We start from the raw sequence: 22,025 nt of genomic DNA on the forward strand, positions 1-22,025 counted from the left end.
AAGAGAAACGACAGGTTTAGCATGTATGTCGTCTGACGTACTCAGACGACATATAAATTCAATATGTTGTCTGTTATGTGTCGTCTGATTCACTTTCTCCTATAGTGATAAAAATCTCCCGGAGCACTACCCTCACAAGGTACACACACACCAATACCCTCAAATAAACCTAGAAAAGGTCAAGAGGTGGCGTACCTGTTCACTCTTCCGATCGATTACAGAGATAGCGACGGCCACTCCACGACCACTTAGAAGCTCTCCACTCAGCTACGACCCAAGTCTAACCTAGTTTTCTTTCAAGCTCCAACACAAATGAAGGAATAGTAACCATCTCCACCTCTCTCCCCTGTTCTTGTATAAGCACCTCGAGAACATCGGGACCGTTGGACATGCAAGGACGACAACACCAGATCTCACCATGTGTCCGACATCCCCGAACGTTACAGAGGTCATGCGTCGTTGCCTCGGCTACTCACCATTACACCATTATTACATGTTACGGATCCCAGTACACCGGTCTTCCAGCACACGAAAACGAATAAGCTCACCACACGTGTCACCAGGGCACAGCCTATGCTCTAAGAGACACATACAAACCCACCACAGATTCGTAATAGCGACACCACGTCGAATGCCAACACAACTCACTCACCCCAGCCAAGACTCCTCTTAAGTGGGGACATGGGGGACTGGGGGGGTAACGGTTGTAACGTCCCGAACCTAAATTTACCAGTTTACTAGTCATTTGGACAGTAAACGATAATTTGTTTTACTTTTACTCTTTTTCGGTAACTTTAGTGACCCTAAAAGTCGACTTTTTGTTCGGATCAGAATTTGAGAAACTTTTCTTCACGGAAGTTGTAGATGACGTTAAACCAAGCGCGTGCATATGTGGTACGTAAAAATCGGAGCTCGTATACGAACGTTATAAGCGAAAAGGTGAACGTTACTGTTCATGGTAACTTTCTACATATATAGAAAGTTACTGTGGTAGATTTCCATTTCCGGAAATCTACCTTCTCTTTCCTCTCCCCCGAACTCTCTTCTTTCCCTTTCCGGTCCTTCTTCCTCCCTTCGATTCCGCGCATTCCTGCCACCAACCGGCGTGCAGCCGACCACCACAAGAGCTCATCCCTCCCCTCTGTACCCTAGTAGCTTTAGGTTGTGGCAATTTGGCCGAAAAACCTTGAATCGAAGCAAAGTTCCTCATAGGTGCAGTTTGGCTTTTTTCCGGCAAATCTTCCATTTCCGGCCGTTTCCGACCACCAAATTGGGACCGTAGGAGCGCCTTGAGCCGGCGAACGTTTCCCCTAAGGCCTCTTGCTCCGATTTGCATCGTGGAGGTCGAATCGACGAAGAACATCCTAGGGTCCAAAGCTTGATTTCTGGGTTTTCTTCATCGGCTTAATCCGAGCTCTTAAAGGTAAAATTGGGACTTGTTGCAGTTGAGAAATTTGTTGGGTTTGTAGTTTTGCAGCTACTGTCAATTTTTGGTGGCCATCGGAGGTGGTGGCCGCCGGCGCGTGGAGGCGTGTTGGGCTGTGTTTTAATTCCAGTTTTTAGCCCATTAAATCCTATAAATATTGTAGAGCTTGTATATGAAATTTGGTGAATTTTGGAGAAGCTTGGAATTAATTATGAATTTTTGAAGTTTAGGGTTTCGATTATCGAATTACGAGAATCCGGCCGTCAGATATCTCTCGGTTCTGCCTTGGAACCTTTAAATAAACGAATTGGTATTAGTGGTATAATTTGGGTTGCATCCGAGGAGAAGTGGAGATGTAATTATGAGGAATTGATTTAGGAATCGTATTAATTTGTTGAATAACTATTCACGGAATATAATTGTGTACAGGGCGATGTACCGAGCTATTGCTCGACGAAGGAACTCGTATGCATGATCGCCTGAATAGTACTGTGAGTGGACTCTTGTTTTTAAATAATGATGCATGCATTTAATTCTTGAATTAGTGCTCTATTTAATTATCATATTATCTTCTGAGCATAGGATTGTTTAAAATTTTGATTTATCTCGTGGAATTACTTTCATTGACGATTTTCATGAAGTTATTATGAATTATTCCGGTTGTGATTTTCGGATATTAATTTTGTTATGCTCGGATTTCAAATTATGATTTATGTTGTTTTTCAATAAAGTATTTTCCAGGGTATTTTCCAAAATGGAATATTAGTTCATTATTGAACTTCCTTGCTTATTCATTATTGACCCGAGAATATTTTGGCGTGTGGGACACGCCGTTGATTTATTGATCTTTCCTATTTATTTATCGACTTTCGATTTTGGCATTGGGAATGCCTTGATGATGATTTTAGAATTGGTATTGTTTCGGTTTACGGGGATTACGATTTATTATTTTTTCTCGCCTTTTTGCTATTGATTTGGAGATACTTTTGGCGTGTGGGACACGTCGTTGGAAATTCTTTTACGAGAGATGGGGGAAGCCTTATGTATTTTGGATTTACTGGATTTTCGGTTATGTTTCCCTGTGCCATACTGAGGGGTGATTTTATCATGCTAGCATTGATTTTTCCGCCTTTGTGGCGCGGTGATGGGATCACCGTAGCCCTCCGCCTTTGTGGCGCAGGTTACTGTCTCTGTGACAGTAATTCTGTAGCCCGGTATCCTATCGCTACACTTAGTGGCGTAAGGGTATATTATGGGAGTAATGGGAGTACTTTAGCCTGGGAGGCTATCACCCAAGCCTGGGAGGCTCATTCGTATGGCTATCATCTTCCCCTACTTATACTATTTTTGACTAGCGGGGACTAGTCTGAGTTTTCTTAACCAGCGGGGCTGGTTTTATATTTTCGAGTATTGAAATTTCAACCTTTTACTCTGTTGTTGTGGCTAGCCGGGCTAGTCGGTTTTCTGGAGTTCAACGTTTTTCGGATTACTTTCTTAAGTGTTTTATAAATGTTGCATGCATCCGGATTTTATATATATCGAAAAATGTTGGAAAGTATGAAGTTTTATTTTGTTTTATTCATATTAAATTATTTATTTTTGTCCACTCACGCTAACGTGTTTTTCAATTACTTTCCCCTGGGCCCTTCGATTTCAAATGCCCAGTTTGCAGGCGAAATTAGTTGAGGTCGGGCGTACATTGGAGTTGAGGCATAGACAACAGCGTGGCTTCCGCGTTTTTATTTGATTTAGGTTTTCCTTGATCACCCTTGCTATTAGATTTGCTCTGATTACATGAGGAAATTAATGTTATTTAAGTTGTGTTTTGTGTCATATGATTTTGGTTGATGTTGTTTGGGGGAGCAGGGTGGCTCCAGGAGAATAAGGATGGGTGATTTAGAAGTGTAAATTTTCTTTCTACAGGTTTTGGGTTGTCCACTTTAGGGGAAGTTCTGCCAAATTTTTTGGCAAAATTTCTTCTAAGGTGGGCCCCGCAGGTCCACTTCGGATTTCAGGGTGAAATCCGGGGCGGCTCCTGTCAACGGTTGTACGGAAGCCACGTGGCATAAACTCGCCTTGAACTTCCGATACTTTTACCAGCAACAAACTCCCCACCCAAGAGAACTCTTGACCGGGGACTTAGGGGACTTGTTGGTATACACATACCTCCTAGGCACAAGTATCGGAAGCACAAGGCTCGTATCGCCAATGCACCAGCGAGATAAGCTCCCAACAGAGGGTCCCGATACCCCTCGGGGGATATCGGGATCCCGAGTGTCCCACACCGAAAGAAACGAGACCAAGCTCCCACAAATCTGCTACATTAAGCTCATCTCCAACAACCTAAAGAGGTAACTGTTTACTATCGCTTTCCATTATCATTATCTTATTCGATATTGACTTAAGCATCGGAGAGTTGAAGGCCGGCACACCCGATCTTCCCTCTGACCTTTATCCGTTTTGTAGATAAGCGAGACCGATAGCGATAGTAGCATACTGATACAACTCGTGTTCAGCCGGACGAGACCACCCTCGAGACCACTGAAACACAGCTCAGCCTAGCTAAATTGTCGGTAGGCCTATATTTCGGCCCATAACGGTTCAGGTCAGTTCGAAACTTAGCTGATTCAGCCCATTCGGCCCAATTTGCCAACCCTAATAGAAAGGTTTTCAAAACTGATTCTTTGATACGCAATCAATCCTCGCTAACTATATGTAAACGCAATCTTTATCTAATATGTATTTTGAAAACGTTTGAATGCATATAAGATTTCCAAAACAATTTAAAGAAATGCATAACAATTTAGATCCACGAAACATGCAAATTGATATGATGTGCATATTACCTTTATCTTAAAATTAGTGAGCTTGATTTCCGCTTTCTTGCTCATCCTTCAATTTCCTTGGACCACCAAGAAAGTAGGAGAGAAAGACTCTCCTAATCTTTTGAAAACTCTGATCTCCTAGTAGCCTCAAGAGAGTATGTGTTGAATGGAAATAACCCAATATACATTAATGTATAGCAAGCCCAACCTTGCTACCTAATTTGGTCCTTATTGACTTGCACTACCTTGACTAATAGATGTACACGTATGAATGATTTGATACACGATGAATCAAGGATTCGATGTAGTTGAAGTTTTTTTTTGTTTTTTTTTTCCATGATGTCATTGGCATGGATTAACTATGTAGTGTTTTTCTCACTTTTCTAAGTCTATCCCAGAGTCGATCTGCCAAACTGATCGAATCAGAGTCGTAGCTCCATAAATCCATATATATATATATATATATATATATATATACACACTATTATTAAGAGAAGAGGCTTTGTTAGCCAAAATAAAAAATTTTGATCGATTTAACCCTGAAAGATTAAAAAACTTTGAAAATAAATTAAATCACAAGGGTAAATATGACAATTACAAAATGAATTTTTATTAAAAAAAAAAATTCCCATCTCCACTTTTCTCTCCCACTATTTTCTCTCTGCAATAACTGTTTTATTTTTTTTTTTTCAATTTTCTTTTAAAAAAAAAATCTATTACAAATAGTATATATATATAATTTCATAGTTAACATTGAGATCCCTAAATAGTGTGCAAAGGAATTAGTTCAATAACACTAACTAAATGAAAGCCAAAACTATTTCCTTTGTCACTGATTAAACACATAAAAAATAAAAATAAAAAACGAAATTAGGACGTTACAAGAGGAAGAACGTACAGTTATAAGGATCACTGATGAAAACAACCACAGTTGATGATAAAAAGGAAATTAGGACGTAACAAGGAAGAGGAAGAACGTACAGTTACAAGTCAGTATGAAAACCAAGCACAACGAAGGTAACAATTCATTCACCCAAAAGTGAAAACCAAGCCGTCAATTTCCTATCAGCGTACATATGCTGATATGCCTCATGCTTAATGCTTTCTCCATCGATCAATGATTGATGCTGTAGCGACTTGGGGAAACAAGGCTCTCCACGTAAATCCCTACATAATCAATGCATTTTATCTCAAGTCCACGAATCGACAGTTTGATGAAGGTTTCTTTATCAAAACTATACGGAACCAACCTTTCAATGTTTCGGCCTCAAACCGGAATTTAAGCATCCATCACGCGAGATGGAGATCTGTATTTGAGTCCAAGACTATCTCCTTCATGGCCCAAAACTCTTGACCACTAAAAGGGATAGTGAGTTGTAATTTTCTTTATTGGGTTACACTCTTTTGCCCTATCCATGTGGATTATGGTTGAGTTGTAATTTTCCTTATTGGGTTTATTTGTACTTGGGCCTTCTTTTGGGCACCTTTCATTGAGTTCACTCTCATTGGTAATTATTAATGAAATTTCATTAATATCGAAAAAAAAAAGGGATAGTGAACATTAACTACATAGGCTATTGATTCTTCCCACGCGCACGATTTATATTTTGCAATTTGGGATGAGTAACAGTAACGACCCATTTTGCACAAAAACAAAAGGGCACAGTAACCAAACCTTGATTACGACAATTGCCATAACTGTCATTTCAATTTTCTCCCAAACCAAACCCATTAAATCTATTTCTCCCAAAATCAAAACCTTCTCATCCATTTCAGTGAAGTTAGGTGGCGAGCAAGGCGGTGAAGCTAGGGTTTGGTCCAGCCCTGCAAATCTATCATCTAACAAAGTGTCCAAGCTAAGGTTTGGCCCTGACCTACAAACCCACCATCGAGCAAGGCGACAAAGCTAGGGATTGCTCCTAACCTTCAAATTTGCCATTGAACAAGAAGGCAAAGCTAGTGTTTGGTCCCCTCCCACAAATCCATCATCGAGCAAGGCAGCGAAGCTAGAGATTGCCCCTTGCCTGCAAATCCATCGTTGAGCAAGGAGGTCAATGTCATTTGAAATCATTAACTTTAGTTTCTAAGGGTCAGTAGCTTTAATTTATGAGATTTGTTTTTTATGATGCAAATTGACTGATTTTGTGATTAAGAATAGTAAAGACGAATTTTATGAGCTTTTTTAGAGTCAGTAGCTTTAAAATGCTGCAATATGTGCAAACTAGGATTGTACGAACCTATAAAGATGAGTATCTTCAGTTTGTGAGGGTTAGTAGCTTTAGTTTCTAAGTTTTGTTTGTTCTTATGGAAATAGATGAGTCATGTGATTAAAAACAGTAAAAAATGAATTTTATGAGCTTATCGAAGTCAATATGTGCAATCTAGGATTATATAGACCCTCTAAAGATCAGTATCTTTAGCTTTTGAGGGCAGTAAGTTTAGTTTTTGACATTTGTTTGGTTTGATGAAAAATAATGAGTTTTGTGATTAAGAATAGTACAAAATGAGTTTTATGAGCTTATTGTGAGTCAACAACATCAAAATGTTGCAATATGTGCAATCTAGAGTTATATGGACACTCCAAAAATCAGTAGTTTTAGTTTATGAGGGTCAGTAGCTTTAGCTTCATGCTTTTATTTGTATGTCTAACCCTATGTGTATTGCAAGCTCATGTTTATGTTTATTTATGAGGGTAAATAGTTTTAGCTGATTGCATAAGGCATTCAACTTAAACAGTTTTTTGCTTTTCATCATTTTTCTTAATAAAAGTTTTATGGACCTTACTAAGGGTCAACAGGTTTACTTTTTTGCAATATGCATGTGTAAGTCCAGAACTTTATTGACCCTTATCGTTTTGTTTGTTCTGATGGTAATTGACGAGTACTCATTTTTTAACTATGTTTATTGAGGGTGTAGTTTTAGTTTCTGATATTTGTTTGTTCTAATGGAAATTGATGAGTTCACGTTTTTAATAATTTCTATTGAGGGTCAGTAACTTTATTGTTTGAGATTTATTTGATCTGATGAAAATTGATGAGTTCTTGTTTTTAACCATGCTTATTGAGAGTTTGTACCTTTATCGTTTGGAATTAATTTGGTTTGATGAAAATTAATGAGTTCTCATCGAGGATTAGTAGGTTTATCATTTGGGATTTCTTTGGTCTGCTAAATAGGATTACCATGGAAATTGATGAGTTCTCATCTTTAATATGCATATTGAGGGTTAGTAGGTTTATCATTTTGGATTTTCTTTGGTCTGCTAACAGGATTGACACCAAAGTTATGAGTCTCAATACCTTTTTCAAAGTTATTAAGCCTCAGTCGCTTTATCATTTGAGATTCGTTTCGTACTCGTATGTAAAACATGTAGTTTCACGGAAAATGCTAAATTTACTCAAAACTCACTTTCATCCTGTGTATGCATCATAAGTAGCACAAAACTGTATGATAAACCATGTAGCAGTGCTGCAGTTGTTTTGCTTCTTAGAATTGTGCTTTGGGTTGTTGATATTGTTCTTGCTAGCTCTCTCAATTGTAGTTTGTAGATTTTTTTTGTCCTTCATTTTCCGTCACACCATAGTTAGGATAAGATATATGGATATTGAGTAAGCTGAGCGACAGTATTTTTCATAAAAATGTTACACAAAAGGTCAATAATTTTAGTTTTTAGCAATACTGAAAATTACATTTGCATATCATATACACATATCAATCATAAGGGCAAAGAAAAAAAGGAAAACACCTGTTGAAGAAGCAACAAGAACAAAAAGGACAAGACAAAAGAGGAAAGCTGCTGCTATAGCATTAACTGACACTAAAAGGAAGAAGATAAGACCACCACGACCGAACTACATGCAATATAAACGCAACTTTCACGGGCTCTGGAGAAGCTGAAGAAAGGATCATTTTGGGGGCATCAAGCCTCTTTGTGACGAGAGTAATGAATGACCAAATAACCAAATCAGATGAGCTAATAGGATGGTTTTATGCAGTTTTATAACATCGGAAATGGGATTTCTCCAATTGGGACAAATTTATAATCACAGCAGATGATGCCGTTGTAATGTGGGACTAGGATTGTTACTTGATTTGATCAATTTTCCAATGAGATTTGTGTCCCAATTTTCAATGTAAGATTTGGATTTGTTAATTGATTTCACATGCAGACTTAGAGTTAGATTGCATATAAAAGAGTGTGTTGCAAAATAAAGACTCATATTAAAAAAATAACAAAATATAATATAACTTATCACACTTGACTATAACGAGGTCTTTTGTTATTAAAACTCAACACCTAACAAGTGGTTAAGTTGGAGACAATATCGGTACAATGGTGGGACACGGGCCACACTTGTCGTTGTTTAACATATATTGTCTCTCAATCTCTCGGCAAAAACCAAATTTCAAAGAATATACAATAGACCTAACTACCTATGTGTACCTTCATCAAAGCCGTGCCAAAAGTAGTGAGAATTCGAAGACAATACGAGGCCAGATGGATGATATAAGCAGGGATATGCTTATTTGTGCATCCATTATGCATGAGAGACTGAAGCTTGTATCACATAATAAGCATGACATTTAGATTACAATCAGGGTAGCAAACATGAAAACGAGAAACACAGTAGAAGCAACTCATGCAATGCATACTAATTGTCCACCGCGAACAACAAATCCACCAGTCCTATTTCTAATTCAGGGATAGCGCCTAAAATTTCTGCAGACTACCATCTTGGGATATCCACAAAGAATTTTGCAATTCTGAAGATGAACAGAATCATAGTAAGATGAACAAAATCATGAAAAAAAAACTGTGCATGAATATAGCTACACCAGCAAATTCATTAGTTTTGAAGCTCAGTTCTTCTAGTGAAAACAGATCCCCCTGCAACATAAGGTAGATAATGAGAAAATGATCTTCAGCAGTCATTTCCATCAAAAGTTTTCAGCATTATCATATGGCAAAAGCAGTTATGCACTTAAAGTTTTAAACTAATCATAAGCAAGAGAATTCATATAATAAAAAATAACTAAAAATAAACACGCTACTAGGAAAAAAAAATTTTTAAAAAAAAAAAAAAGAAGGAAAAAACACGCCTACCATCCTTTAACAGATTACAGGAAGAATGTATCAGTTATAAGTCAACAATGAAAATCAAGCATAACCATAGTGAAAATTCATTCACAATGAGAATTGGGAAAGAATAAGTTATGCATGAACCCATTAGGTACTTTTTATAAGCTTATAAAAAAGACATGAAAATGTAATAGGAGCAACCAGTTAGAGTCTCTTGTCTCCTAAAGTCCTTACAAAGCCAATGTCACAAACAAAAGCTACCAAAATCAGAAAACTATGAGACTAGACAACAACATCAGGACTTACATCTATGAACCAAAGAGCTTAGTCAAACAGAACTGTTCCTTTATTCAGTTTTACCAAGAAAAAAAAAATACAAAAACCAAAACGAAATAAAACTCTAGTAACACTATTTCCATCCTAAACCCCATGTACCGTAACTAGCAATTAAGTATACCATTATCTATCATTATAACAGTAGAACAGAACAATGGGAAAAAAACTTAAACCACCAGAACCAGCACAGCAGTCCATGGTCATAAACAAATGTATAGAGGAAAACATTTTTCTCTTCTTATCATAAGATCAGTTTGTTTCCCAGGCACAATTGGCTCTTTGTTCATTGAAAAACCCTATCCACATGCCCACATCTGCAGACTTCTTTTAGTCAAAATCTAAACCCAGTACGAAAAACAAACAATGTCAAAGTTGTCAACCAATAACAAAACTATCCAATCTTATTCAGTGGAGCACAAAAACTCCATACCAAAACAATTGCAAAACATAGAAGAAAGAGATTGAGTGGATGCATATTTTTCACCTCTGCTATCTACATCCGTCTCATTCTCAAGGTTGTCAATCTGTGACGCCAAAGTAATTGGGTGAAACAAGGCTCTCCAAGTAGACCACAACATAACCAACTTGCGAAACTCCACGAATTGATAGATTGCGAAAGGTGTCCTCATCAAAATTGAGCAGAACCAACTTGTCATTGGCATCTTCCAACAGCAGTAGATCATAATTTTTCTTCCTGAACCCCGAGTGTAACCACTGACAAGGGGGGATGGATATCCTTATTTTAGTCCAAGACTCTCTCCCTCCATATTCCTTCATGACCCAAAGCTCTTCATTATACCCCAGTATCATACACAAGCATTCTCTGAAGACACTTAAATAAACATCTTCCCCCTCGATACTGAAACAAGGCGGTAGTGGAATCTCTCGCACTTCCTCCTCTGCTAAAACAAAAGATAACAGAACCATAGATCATATCTATAGTCTCAATAAACCAACCAATGAATACCTCCATTCAGCAGTCTTCCCTGCATACCATGGTGGAAACTTTAATAGGGATATCCCTTCTCAATCACTAGCCAAGAACCGGTTTTCAATGAATAGACACTAAACTTAAGTTCGGTTGTAGAGCAAACCCCACTAATCCCATAAACCATCTTGTAATCCTGGTGGATGGATCAAAGCCAAATCCATATAGCTTCCCAAAAATTCTACTCCATGGACCAAGTCTTGGAAACTCAGGTACTACCTTGGATTCCCTGGTTACCGGGTTAAACAAGGAAAACCTCTCAGTTGACTGGAACAACAACAAGGCATTGGAGTAAAAAACAAATCAACCCGAAACATCTCCGACTCTATCGACTTCAGTGACTAACAATTCATGATTCTCACCACCATCACCACCACCAACATTATCAATATGATCATGATTGAGAAACTCATCTAAGTTAAAAGAGTAAAACTTGCCGGAATTACAGTCGCTGACCATGACTCTTCGTCTTTGGTAGAGTACATCGTCGTGCTCAAGGGCTTTGTTAAAGTGCATTTTCACAAATTTGGGATCAAAAGTTAGGGAATTCCATGACTTCGATACGCACCTGAATCTGCATAACGGCTTCACCGGAAGCCAGGTGAGAATCTCGCGAATGATCTCCATCGGAAGGTTTGGGAGTTCTGTCGGTTCGTCCGCCATTTTTGTACTCCAAAACCCTAGAATCCAACTGAAACGAATGAACTTCTGCGGAGGCATTGACCCTCTTCAAGTTTGGGTTCGGGTCATCCTTCAGCCCAAAGTTTTGTTTTAGGATATGAGCCCAAGCTAAATTTAGGTATTCAGCCCAAGCTTAGTTTTAGGTACTGAGCCCAAGCTTGTTTATTTGTTTTTAGTTAGAAAAACTAGTGGTAAAGTGTACTACCAATCTACCACTCTGACCCGGGACCTGATTTGGATAAAGCTCTCTTAGGAGGTGTTTTTCTCAAGTGGATGATCGAACACTGGACCTCTTTCAGTATTCAGCACACATTCGCCAAACTTGCAAGTCTAGCCAAGTTTCTACCGCCATAAAAACTTGTTTAGGACATAACCTTTTTTCTTTTTTTTTTAATTCTCTTTCTTTTGTCTGGCACTTTTTGCACCTTTTTCCTGGCTAGTATATCTCGAATTAAAGAGAAAACAACGATTTAGCTTCTAAACTATCGTTGATTAAACTAAACGGTAAATCTTATGATCCATGGAGAGGATTTGATGTCCGGTGAAGTTTTCTACATGGTGTGTGGTTCTCACATGGATGCTTTATTCCATAGACGTTCATAGAACAAAGGACAAAGTCAAGGATATATGGTTCCATCATACTTCAGTTTGTCACCTCTAAAGAACAGCTAGCTAATCTTTTCACAAAAGGGTTAAGCTCTCCTCAACATTTTCTCTGTTCTATCTTCATGCTTGGTCCCCCTCATCAAACTAACGAAGAGCTTCAGCATATATTTATACTGCAGGTTTACACTTATACCTTCGAGTCCATCCAGGCTCAACTGCTCAAGAAGCGCCAGTCCCTCCCTTCTGATCCGATCAAGGTTACATCGCCGGACGGGAAGGTGAAGGATGGAAGAAGTAGGCGATGTTTTACAAGGATCTAGGCTTCTATCCTTATTTACATAGGGACGACACTTTGATAAAAAAAAAAAAAACTCCATTGTAAATCATGTCTTAGTGTCTCTGAAGGTACCGCAGTCCACAGCGAGCTAGAAAGTCTAATTGTGTGAGAAGCTGAGCGAGAGACCAAGTCTTTGAGCTCAAGGCCTTGAAATTAGAAGCTCAAAAATGAGGCAGGCAGGTTTTTGCTGCGTCATTCGTGCTTGTCGTTCTTGCATACTTGTACTAGTAGTACATTTGTTGGAAAGACCTCTTAGCTAAAACAACACATATTATTTATCCATTTCTGGGATTCGGTTCAATCTCTCGTAAAAGAAATTTGTGCATGGTATAATTATTAAAAATACATTCACGCAACAGAATGTATACACAATCACAAGCTACAACCAGTACTAAAAATTTATCCATTCCACAGTATAGTTGTAGTACCCTTTGCATCTACGCAGCCACTAATAGAGGTTCGGTCCCCTCTAATGTAGGTGCCTTGGGGCAAACACCACCAATAAACAGTGACATAACTTAAGCAAAGGCAAGCCTACAATATTCAAATGTTATTCTCAGTCCACTGCGAAAATTCTAGCATGAGATAGAAGGAACCCGAGATAGAATTTGGAAAGGTGACAAAATTTTGTCAGGTCATATTAATCATGATTAGCAGTCAATTGGGTTTCTAATTTGAAGCTTTTATTTAAATATATGTTCATATGGAAATAAAATGATGCATAAACCATACAAAGACAATCGTATATTCATCTAAAGGTCAACACCAAGAAATGAGGTTCACTATATATCTCTGAAAAAAAAAATTATTACAAGGATGCCCGAAGGCAAAGGACAAAAACCTAAATCAAAATTAATCTTGGCTTAGACAAGCCTAATAGATCAGCTTCCAAAAGAGGCACGACATCAGTAGGAGGGGAGCTAAAGAATATGCAGCCAGGCTCATAACTATGCCCAATATTTGCTAACAAATCAGCCACTGAGTTACACTCTCTGTAAACATGGGTAAGGGACACATTCCAATCCCTACTCAACAACTCTTGACAACTTGCCACAATACTATAAAGAGGATGGAGATGATCAATAGGAGAGAGAACCAACTTAACCGCAACAAGTGAATCCATTTCTATTTTCAACTGTCTACAACCATTTTGCCAAGCCATTTCCATTCCTTTCAGAAGCCCCCAAAGTTCAACCTCAACAACTTGACCAATGCCCAACTTGGCAGAAAACCCATTCATCCATTCACCGTTACCATTTCAAAGGGCTCCTCCAGCACATATAATCCAGTACTTTTATGCAAACTGCCATCAACATTTAACTTGAGCCAATCCTTAGGCGGAAAATGCCAACACAGTTGAGCCACCTGTCATGAAGGTTTGGCATGTGTAATCGTATTTGCTTCAAAATATTCTCTGGTAAACTGATGAATAATTAAAGAAGGCCAAACTGGAAATTTAAAATTATGATCCAAGATGATGCTGCACCTCCATTTCCATATATACCAAAGCCCTATAGCAAAATAGCAACACCAAGGAACCTCATAATGCATTCTCACAGAGGACTTCAAATTGATAAGCAACCAATGATTAAAGGGAAGGTTGTAAGTGGAAGAGAACTCACTTGTAGGATGGAGGGTAGACCAAATCCTCATAGAAATAGTGCAGTCTTTGAAGAGATGGTCCAAGGATTCAAGCGGGAAGCCGCATCTTGGACAACGAGTATCTATAGCCAAACCTCTACGAACCCTTACTTCATTCGTTAACAATCTATCATGCACAAGGGTCCATGAAAAGGTTTTCACCTTAGGAGGAACTTGAAGCTTCCAAATAAAGTTCCATGGCCATGGTTGAGGTTCTAAATTCAAAAACAGAGAGTAATAAGCAGATTTAACAGAAAAGTTACCATTCTGAGATAACCTCCATATGATCATGTCATCACCACTTTGAATACCTCCTGCATGCAGACTCAAAATTTTTAATTTCACATCCTCAAATCAAAATTCTTGCACCACCCACTGTAAATCCCATCCATCATCACCCAGAACATCGCACACTCTTAGCCCTTCAACATTGGGAGGAATAGGCTTCAAGGCTATAGCAGACAGACAATCAAGACCTATCCAATTATCATTCCAGAAGGATGCTTGCGTACCAAATCCAATCCTCCATTTAGACCCCTAAGGGAGCAGTTGAGCTCCGTAGAGGATGCCTTTCCATGTACAAGAACTAGAAAAGGAAAAGGTGATGAGAGCTTCTGCATAATGCAATTATCTTTAAGATATTTTTTATTCAAAGCCTGAGCCCACAACCATTGTTCCTATTGTAGAAGCCTCCATCCAGTTTTGGCTAACAAAGCCTGATTCATTATACATGTCTTCTTCAATCCCAACCCACCATAACATTTAGGTTTATAGACAATATCCCACTTCACAAGATGAATTTTCTTCTGTTCTTCAGTGTGGCCCCAGAGAAAGTTCATGTTCAATCTATCAAGAGTATTACAAATGGACATAGGAAGTCTTACTGATTGCATAGTATAAACTAGTAGGCCAGCTATAACCGATTGAATTAAAGTGTGTCTCCCAGCCATAGAAAGGGTGTGGCTTTTCCATGAGGCAAGTCTGAGTTGAACTTTTTAAACTAGGCCTTTATAAGTTTCAGGAGTAACTCTCGAGTGTAACAAAGGCACTCCAAGATAATTCCCTAAGTCATCCGTTAACGGAGAACCACATATATCTGATAATTGAGCAGCTAGACCTTCCTCAGTATTTGGAGAACAGAAAAGGGATGATTTCTCAAAACTGACTTCTTGGCCTGAATTTAAGCAAAAGCAATCAATACAAGAGCGCATCACATCAGCTTGAGATAGAGAAGCCTCTGCAAATAAGATCAAGTTATCCGCAAACAAAAGATAAGAGACAGCAGGACCATTTCTAGAAGTTTTCACAGGTTTCCAGGTACCTTGTTCCACCTGAAAATTAATTAAATGCGATAGTTTCTCCACACACAAGACAGAAAGGTAAGGGGACAAAGGATCACCCTACCTTAGCCCACTCTCTGGACTGAAATTTTCAGTAGCTTCTCCATTAACAATGACTCTGGAATTAACAGAAGTAAAGCATTAGATCATCAGCTGTAAAAGTTTATCCCGAATACCCACTTCCCATAGCACATTTTTAATAAATTTCCATTGTAGCTTATCATACGCTTTATCAAGATCAATCTTCCATGCCATAAACCCAAGGTTCCCTTGTGAGTTGCGAAACTTATACAAAAGTTCTTGAGCTACAATAATATTGTCAGTTATATTTCAGCCAGGAATAAAACTAACCTGTGTAGGAGAGACCAGCGTACTCATCATGGACCTTAATCTTTGCACAATAATCTTTGAGACCACTTTATATAAAGTATTGCAAAGACTAGTTGGTCGCATCTGCTTCATAGAGAGAGGGCTTGCCACTTTGGGAATTAAGGCAATGAGTGTGTTATTCAGATTCTCAGGAAGCTCGCATTTATCAAAGCACTCTTTAACCATCTTAATAATGTCATCTTTACAAGTCGACCAATGAACCTGGAAAAACTTTGCAAGAATTCCATCTGGGCCTGGTGCTTTGAGACCACCAATGGAGAACATACTATTCTTTATTTCTTCTTCAAAAACATCATGACTAAGGTCACCAAGATCGCTTGGTTCTATTCTTGGGAACAGATTAGGAATAGCTTCACTCACTCCTATAGTATTCTTCTCTCTGAATAACCCCTTGAAATAGTTCACAACAATAGTATGCAGGTCATCTCTATTAGTCCTCCAAATGTCATACTCATCTTCAAGACCTTCAATTATGTTTCTTCTTCTACGAATAATGGTGGACAGATGAAAGAAACTGGTGTTCTTATCCCCTTCTCTCAGCCAAGTATTTCTCGACTTTTGTTTCCAGAAAACCTCTTCCGTGCATCTGCACGAACTCACATAATATTATAAATATAAATATAAATAAAAAAGCAAAAGTAGTTAATTTTTGGTTTGTTAGTTTATCCACTTGTTTTTAGACGTGAGAATTTTAATTGAATGTAGATAACTATACTTCCCACTACACACCTCTCTCTTCCATAACTATCTTTCTATTTATTTATTTTTTTGTTTATTTCTTTTGCTTCTTACTATAATAACCCTTGTATTTATTTATTTCAATTAATTCAATAGGGGTAATTAGGATAGTTCAAAATTTGATAAAGTTTCTAAAAAGTTCGCTTATAGTAGTAGAGATATATCAGGAATAATTTGTAGTGTTTCGTTGAGGACATCTTAAACTCGGTGTCAAACAAAACCTTGAGTTGTTCTACCAGATTAGTCAACTTATTGGAAATGTATGCATCTACTTTAGAAGTCCATTACATGCAGTTGGCTTAATCTACGCAAAAGCAACCTTTTGAGGTTTAGGGTTTAGGCTAGGGATGGATATGCCATGTGTCGGCACACTGATCAGAAACTAATGCCTTTTCTGCGTCCATCTTTGCCTTCATTCTTCACCACAAGGTGAGTCTTAATAATATTTGGCTTCCCTTAATAGATTCCTGCAGTTCATTATTTGATTATCAATTAAACCCCTTTTCAGAAAATATCAAACACCTGAAAAGTACGCCTATGTAAGAGTCCTGACTATTGGAAACTTGGAAGAATGGCTGATATTGACATGCTAACCTACCCACGGTTAGGATTTTATCTTTAAATTTTGGGGATAGGGAAACCCTGAAACCCTTTGTGAACTCGTCCACTACTAATTAAGTTTAGGTTTAAATTCTATGGATAATATCACAAATTGTCACTCAACTTTTACCTGTTTGATACTTTGGTCACTCATCTTTTAAGTATATCACTTTGGTCACTCAACTTTAACTATGTTATTCACTTTAGTCACTCTGTTAATTTTTTTCATTAAAAAAAAACTTTATTTGCGACAATATTTTCGTCTGACTAATTGTGAGAAATTGAGAAGTTTGAATTGGAAATATTGGGAGAAGTGATTGAAGTGAGACAAAATGCCTCTTCGGTGACTAATGTGATTCACAGAATAATTGTTGAGTGACCAAAGTGATATTTTTTAAAATTGAGTGACCAAAGTGTCGAATGAATTATAGTTGAGTGATCATTTGTGAAATTCTCTCTAAATTGTGTTTGGCTCCAAAACCAGTTGGCGTGTAAACTGTCTCTTTTGAGCGTGTGTGCGGGCGTGCCAGCACCGTGGGGTGCAGTCGTCGGGGGAGTCCCTTGACCTGACTTCTTCTTCAAGCGTTGTGGACGAGGAGAGCACCAACCTCACCACAAAGTTCTTTTCTAGCCTTACGAGAAAGGACTTCCTGTCTTACGGATAAGGACTTTGGATGTGATCTCTTCGCGTCACCGAATCGATACTCAATGTTGTAGGCTAATCAGAGCAATCACTGGGAAGTTTGGAGAAAGCACGGGTTGCTAAAGCGTGACTTTAGCTTCATTGGGTTGCGAGGGCGTTACCCTTGCTTCCCTGGTTGAGAGAGTCTCGGTGGCAGTGGTACTGGCAGTCTGCTCTTAGAGAGACTAGGACTGGAAGTATGGTCGCCGAGTTGATCTGGTGATGCTGACAATCGGCTCTTGGAGAGACTAAGACTGGCGCGACGTCACCGGGTTTCAACGAGGTTGAAGGTTTTCTCCGGGGAGGCTTTGTAATCGCTGTGATTGATTGATTTGAGAGAGGTCCTTTCTTTGTCCTTGAAACCTGGTATTTATACCTAGGGTTTCGACTGTTCCTTGCTATAGAAGGATTATTGATTGAAGTTTCCTATTCAATCTCTGCTACTTGACTCCAATAAGTTTTCGTTTTCCTTATGGATCATGGAATGGGCGAAGCTGTAACCCAAACCCAAGTAGGCTTCGGCCCGCTGTGCTAAATCCACTAAACGATCTTGCCAAAATTACTTTTGGGCTCAAACAAATTGTATTTAAGAAAAGAACCTATGCAAGCTAACCCTAGCACCCAACCCTAAGGTTTATTCATCACACGACCATAGGGTTTATTTATTACAACCAAATTCTTCTTCTTCTTCTTTTTTGTCAAATCATCTTCGGTTCATTTAAGAAGATGAACAACTTGATGAAAAATAAATAAATAAATAAAATTGAAATCCACACCTGTCACTTCTTAGGTACATACCTAGCTAATGGGATCATGCTAACCTTTTTTTTTCCTCCACTTCTGCTAAGGAATGAATTTTCTTTCTTTTCTTTTCTATTGACTTTAAAGCCTATAGAAAAAAGAAGACATACCTAAGGTGCTCTCATAGATTCTCTCGTCTCCTAATTCCCTTGGAAAATACAAAGCTAGTGTCACAAGAAAAAGCACCAAAAATCAAAAACATATATGAGAGACTAAACAATAACATTGATTATGAATTCAATGCTTATATCTATAAACCGAAGATCTATGTCCAACAGGAACATTTGCTACCTCTATCGAGTATTTAGCAAGAAACAATGCAAAAAACCACAAGAAATTTTTTTTCCATTCCTAAAACCTATATACCAATACTAGCAACTATACAATAGTGAAACAGAATGCTAGCTCGGACAAAAGTTAAATAACCAAATACAGTACAGCAGTCCAAACTCATATAGAAATAGAAACATTTACCTTTTATTATCATAATATCAGTTTGTATCTTGCCATTCTGTGGAGTCCTTTTAGTAAAAAGTATATGAAAACAGACAGTTTCAGAGTTGTTAAGAGCATCTCCAATGGTAGTGTTAAAATGCTTGTGTCAAATTCAAATTTGACAGTTGATGTGTCAAATGTCATTTTTGACAAATTTTTACTCCAGCAGATATGTTAAATTTAAATATTATTTTATTATTTGTCAAACTATTTAATATAAAAAAAATCAAGAGTGCTTTTTCTCTCTCTCCATCCTCATCCCCAGATCGGCTCCCATTCTGTTTCTACTCTTTTCCTCCATCTTCCTTCCCTTCTCTTTCATCATCACATCATCTTCCTCTTATCTTCTTCTCCTTCTGGTTCTCTTCTTTGTCTCCTCCTTTTTCTACTGTTGTGTCTAAATTTCTATCCTGCTAGGATGTGAATGATGAATCTGAGTGTTCTACGATAGTTGTTCTAATTGGTGATTATATTGGATCCGATTGTATTTGCTTGGGTTTAAGCAATTGGGTCAAAGAACTTGGTTTAAGCATCTTCAAAGAGAGAGAGACGAGAAAGAAGGGAGAAGGAGAAACAAACATGAAGAGATCTTGTACATATTCCCTTCTTGTTTCAGTATGAACCCTTCTTGTTTCGTCGTTATACCATCTATCTTCTTTGGTCTGGTTCTGGGTATGAATAAAGAGAGAGAGAGAGACGAGAAAGAAGGGAGAAGGAGAGAGAGAGAATGAATAAAAAAAGAAAAGACAGACGAGTTTGGGTCTGTCAATTTTGACATTAAGAATTGGAATGTCAAATCCACGTAGGATTTGACATATCTATTGAATTGAATTCATCTTTCATTTGTAACCGTTGAACATTCCATGTGGCAAATGACCACTCCATTGGAGATGGTCTAACTAGCGTTATAACTATTCAACCATGTTCAGTAGTGCATAAGAATCATTAAACCGAAAAGGACAATACTTCGCTGCCCAACTATGGGCAGTCCTTCCTAGCCAAGAGTGGCGTGTCTCACTCGCGGTCCAACACGGGTTTCTTTTTTTTCCTTTTTTTTTTTTTTGCGTGTCTTCAGTTCTACTTCTTCCTCTTCTGCACTCCCTATCATCCACCGCAACCTTTCTCAAATCTCTCCCACCTTTCCTCAACCCCTCGCCGCCTTATCTGAAACCCGAATCCACCTCTCTCCCTCCTCTCCTACTCAAAGAACTCGAACTTGCATTCAATTCCCTCTGAAATTCGGACCTCTCCTCCATGAAAACCCATCTTCCTTCACAGCATTATCCCCAAATTTGTTGTCAAACCTTCTATCCATCCTTGGATTTCTAGTACATGTAGACGGATTGGAGCTCAGAAATCGTCTCCGATTCGACTCACCAAAGCGATCATTGGAGCTCGAACTCCCATGATTGATTTTCACGGAAAAGACCTACCTCTCCGACCACCACCGTCTGATTCATCTCCCCGACCACCACCTCCGTGGGTCGGGTCAGTCCTCATAGAATTAAAGAGGAGGAATGAGGTTTAGAGATGGTCAAGTTGGTTGGGGTGAGGAGCTGACAAGGAGTGGACAAGAGGAAGAAGGAGAAGGAGAACAGAAGACTGAAGACACAAATGATGCAAAAAAAAAAATGGCCAGGTGTTAAATTGTTAGTGGATGTGGTCAGCCTACCCTGACCAGGGCTGGTTAGTGAATTTCTTTCCAACCGAAAATGAAAAACAAACAGGAGATTTAGCGGATGCACATCTTTACCTCGATTCTGCTATCTACGTCAATCCTATCCTTAACGTGGTCAATCAGTGATGCCAAGGACATTGGGTGAAAAAAGGCGCTCTGCATAGATCTCAACATAACCAACTTTTTGAATTTCATCGAATAATATATTGCGAAAGTTTTCTTCATCGGAATTAAGTAGAACCAACTTGCCTTTGTCTTCGAACAACACCAAATCATAATAATTCTTCCAGAAACTTGAATGTAACCATCCAGAAGAAGGGATACAAACCCTTATTTTAGTTCATGACTCTCTCACTCTGTATTCCTTCATGACCCAGAACGCTTCATACCACTCATAATACTCCAGTGTCATACATAGGCATTCTCCAACATTGAAATCAGGCGACAGTGGAATCTCTCGAACCTCCTCCTCTAATAAAAGAAAAGACGAGAACCGTGGATGGCTCCTTGAAATTTCTCCCAAACCAACCAATGAATACCTCCAACATTGAAATCAGGTGGCAGTGGAATCTCTCAAACCCCCTCATTTGATAAAAGAAAAGACGAGAGAACCGTGGATAGCTCCTTGAAATTTCTCCAAACCAACCAATGAATACCTCCATTCAGTAGTTTCCCCTCCATAGCAGTTTGTAAACCTGCGTAGCGATATTGCCTCTCAATCACTCGCCAATAATCGTTTTTTCAATGAATAAACACTAAACTTAAGCTCCCCTTCATAGCAACACCCCCCACCCCCACACCCCCCAATCCCCCTCCTTCCCTCTCCCCCTTCAATAACCTTGTAATCTTGGGTGCACCGATCAAATGCAAACCCAAATAGGTAATCATGAATTCGTTTGTTCGGAATAAACGTTTCTGGTCGGTCAGGTAATACCCTGGATTATATTCCCTGGTTTCCCCAAGCCAAATAAATAGAACTTCCCAAAGAACCTATATAACCCTAGAAACAACAACACGTCGTTGCAACTAAGTACCACGCTAGCCTAAATACAATCCCTTTCATAGATATCTTCATCGTATAATCTACATAATCAATATCTTTAGATCTCAGTACGTTGAACTTGGTGACTAATAAATCATGATTTTCATTATCATCACCAATATAATCAATATCATTTTGATTGAAAAACTCATCGAGGTCGAAAGAGTACAAGTAGCGAGTAGAATCATCTTTAACGAATAACAATGACTCATTGTCTTTGGTAGAGCACATCATCATGCTCAAGGGTTTTCTTAGAGTGTAATTTCACAAATTGGGGGTCTAATATTAGAGAATGCCATGACTTTGATACACACCTGAATCGGCATACAGACTTCATTGGTA

At 38.5% G+C, this 22,025-nt stretch overlaps 1 long non-coding RNA gene across 1 annotated transcript; it reads left to right on the forward strand.

The window, feature by feature from the left end:
* The first annotated feature begins 1,884 nt into the window (after positions 1-1,884).
* LOC112202065 lies at positions 1,885-3,259 on the forward strand. The gene is made up of 2 exons (XR_002937110.2): positions 1,885-1,917; positions 3,092-3,259. It is a non-coding gene; the product is annotated as an uncharacterized LOC112202065 (long non-coding RNA).
* The last annotated feature ends 18,766 nt before the right edge of the window (positions 3,260-22,025 follow it).

The sequence above is a fragment of the Rosa chinensis genome, chromosome 5 (genome assembly GCF_002994745.2).
Source record: "Rosa chinensis cultivar Old Blush chromosome 5, RchiOBHm-V2, whole genome shotgun sequence".
Taxonomy (NCBI): Eukaryota; Viridiplantae; Streptophyta; class Magnoliopsida; order Rosales; family Rosaceae; genus Rosa; species Rosa chinensis.